This window comes from Berghia stephanieae, chromosome 3 (assembly GCF_034508935.2).
Source record: "Berghia stephanieae isolate SIO BIC M18660-M18661 chromosome 3, UCSD_Bste_1.3, whole genome shotgun sequence".
Classification (NCBI taxonomy): Eukaryota; Metazoa; Mollusca; class Gastropoda; order Nudibranchia; family Aeolidiidae; genus Berghia; species Berghia stephanieae.
Window position 1 is genome coordinate 104,494,183 of NC_088362.1, and position 3,558 is coordinate 104,497,740.

General features: G+C 37.1%; 1 non-coding gene across 1 annotated transcript; it reads right to left on the minus strand.

The window, feature by feature from the left end:
* Positions 1-2,438: 2,438 nt before the first annotated feature.
* On the minus strand, positions 2,439-2,659 carry LOC144969796 (small nucleolar RNA U3). Its single transcript, XR_013644865.1, has one exon. It is a non-coding gene; the product is annotated as a small nucleolar RNA U3 (small nucleolar RNA).
* Between the last annotated feature and the right edge of the window lie 899 nt (positions 2,660-3,558).

Consider the following 3,558-nt stretch of genomic DNA (forward strand, 5'->3'; position numbering starts at 1 on the left):
AAATATTGTTCTTTTGAATAATATTTTTTAAAAAAAGAAAGTAAATAATGATGATGATTCTCTACCATGGTCGGTCATGATCCAAAAGAATAGAGGTGCCCAAGACTGATCCTCATTGGGGCGCCGAGGTGGAGAGGGCATTTTGCTTTGGTCCCACCATCGCGTTGCTCCTACTCCTTTACCGATTGACCCAGTGTTTGTTCCGACCAGACAAGAGTGGTCACTGTATTGCTCCTCCTTCCAGTTAGGAGGTTGTTTTATTGTTCTCCGCCAAAGCGGTGTTCACCTTGTGGTCAGACCTCTGCTAGGCTTTGAGGTACCACTAGGGAAAGAGATAGATAGAGAAAAAGAGAAAGGAAAAAAAAAAAAGAGAGAGAGAGAGAGGAGAGAGAGAGAGAGAGGAGAGAGAGAAGAGAGAGAGAGAGAGAAAGAGAGAGAGAGAGATTGGAAAGAATGAAGAGAGAGGGAGAGGAGAGAGAGAGAGAGAGAGAGAGAGAGAGAGAGAGGAAAATGAGAGATAGGGAAAGAAAGAAAGAAAGAAAGAAAGGGATAGAGAAAGAATTAAAGAAAGAGAGGGAGAGAGAGAGAAACAAAGAAAGACCGGGAGAGAGAGAGAGAGAGAGAGAGAGAGAGAGAGAGAGAGAGAAAGAGAGAGAGAGAGAGAAGAGAAAGAGATTGGGAAAGAAGAAAGAAAGAGAGAGGGAGAGAGAGAGAGAAAATGAGAGATAGGGAAAGAAAGAAAGAAAGGGATAGAGAAAGAATGAACGAAAGAGTGAGATAGAGAGAAACAAAGAAAGACCGGGAGAGAGAGAGAGAGAGAGAGAGAGAGAGAGAGAAGATAGATAGATAGAGAGAGAGAGAGAGAGAGAGAGAGAGAGAGAGAGAGAGAGAGAGAGAGAGAGAGGGGGAGAGAGAAATAGAGAAAGAAAGAGATTGGGAAAGAACGAAAGAAAGAAAGAGGGAGAGAGATAGAAAAAAAGAGAAAGTAAAAAGAAAGAGAGAAGAGAGAGAAAGAGAAAGAAAGAAAGACATAGAGAAAGAATGAAAGAAAGAGGGAGAGAGAGAGAGAGAGAGAGAGAGAGGATGCTAACTTGCCGCACCTGAACGAAGGGAGTGAGAGTTTTAGAGCCAATGGCGTCTACTCAGCCAATCTGTTACTATTTATAAATCTATTACCGCAACGCCGTAAAAATAGCCACCAGAACCGTCTTTACGGGACTGTAAAAATAGCCCCGAGAACCATCTTTACGGGACTGTAAAAATAGCCCCGAGAACCATCTTTACGGGACTGTAAAAATAGCCACTGCGTATACTTAAATCATTTTTAAAATGGAAATACGTTTAAAGACGTGGCATAATAATTGTTTCTATTATATCTCCTGATTTATTTATTTTTCTGTATCGCTCACATATTACAGGTTATATTGCATCTCTGTCACTTAAGGGCTTATTCATCGAGCACTTACATTGTCTGTTCACCAAGGCTTATTTCATTACTTTTTATTTTCGTTATTTTATTGTTTTGCTTTGCTCTGGGGTTGGTGTTTGTTTTAATTTTTGGCGTGTGGGGGTGGGGGGGGGGGGAGGGTGTTTAGCGGTTCTTACTTTATTTTTTATATGAGCTGAATTAAAATAGAAGTATTAAATCACAACAATATGAAAAATAAACAATCAACACCACCCTCCAACCCCAGCCCTACCCGCACACTCAGTCATTTATCGTTTAGCGGCGCCTAAAAAACACAATGCCATGTCGAGTGTGCTAAAAAAAAAAAAAAAAGAAGAAAAGAAAAAAAAGAAAAAAACAAGCAAACACCAAGTTTATCAACTATAGAATTATACGTTTCAATAATCGTTCCCTCTAAAAAGCAAAGAACAGATTTTTCTCAGGCATCAAGCTCAAATCATTTTTTATTTCTTTCTTTCTTAAAAAAAAAAAACGAAACGTTATACTTATATGCTGACTTCGTTGGCGCACGACTCGAGTTGCGTTTATTAATTTACTGTGTTGGAGAGATCATTTCGGATCATCCGTTGAACAGTCAGTCAATGGAGTTTTAGTGTAGGATTGACGTTACAGTCGAAAAGTCAAGGATATCAATAGACCATCAAGGTCTATTATGATATCACATCTTGATTACATGTCATTGTGACGTGATGTAACTTAAATATTTTTCATTGGTTGTCAGCAAACTGAAGCAATGCTAACATTCAAGTACTATCTTTTTAATACGGAGTATTCCAACGCTGAGGGGTTAGGTAGGTTGAGTCGCGGCGAAGATACCCAGATGGTCCAGACAAGCTTAGCTCAAGTCACGATGAGAGAGCGAGCATAGAGTTACGAATTATTGGAAGAGAGAAAGAGATCGAGTAGGCCGAGTTTATACTCTCTCCGAACCTGCAACATTCTCCAATCATGACATTATTTTAAGACGGAAACCACTCAGATTGTCACTTCCCCTCCAACTCCCCGCTTATGGAAGAGTGGAACGATCATCAACGATCTTTGAGGTCATCGCGAGAGCTGCGATGTCCTCAAGATCAACTTCACGCTCAGAGGAAGTGACCAAGTCTCGTCATCGTGGTTTGGATTCCGGTCAACTTAGCACGATGTTTCCGCAATGCATACTCTAGAAATGATCCCTAAGAGTATGGTCTTGATATTCATAAATTTTGAGACCAATATATATATAATACTATCAATTAAAAATTCAAGTTTAATAGTAATCATACATGACACTATAAGTTGTTTAAAATATTTATTTAAAGGTTTGAGTTATATTTTTTGTTAAGTTTCATACAACAAAAGTAATTTTAGTAATTTTAGATATTTTTTGTAACTTTAAATGATGTGTACATTGAGTTTTTATTGATTATATCATATATTAAATTTCAAAGGGAAATAACTCAAAAGCTAACTCGTAAATATTTATCCTATACTTCCAGGTGCTTTGGTTTTAAACTTTATTTTGACTGTTGTGGAAAATTTTGGATAAATCAATTTCCAATATCGTTATGATAGGACTTTCCTCTTAAATATAGGGCTCAGTGAGGGCCATAGTCGTAGACGGATAAGTCTATTGTGGGGGTACATACGTATCTGGTGTACCTGACAATGACGATGGACATATTTAGGCTGATAGCCGGACTAAATTGTGAGATTAATTTAAGATTATCTTAATGAACATTTTTCGTTTGTTTTCCTTTGTTTTTTTCCATAGTGTATTTACCGATTTGGACTCAGTTGTTGTTTTGCCTTTGTTTTTGATTTTTGTTTTTTGTTGTTGTTTTTTGTTTTGTTTTGTATTGATTTTTTTGTTTGTTTTCTTTTTCTTTGTTGTTTATTTTTGTTTTGTCTTTTTTTTTTCTGTTTCTCTTTTTTGTTGTTGATTTTTTTTATTTTTTTTGGGGGGGGGGAGGGGGGGGGGGCTTGTTTTTGTTTTGATTAGTTTTTGTTGGGTTTGTTTTGTTTTTTCTTTTGTTTCTATTATTTTTGTTTTTGATTTTTAAAAAGTCGTTGTTGTTGTTGTTTTTGTTGTTGTTGTTCTAGTTGTTGTT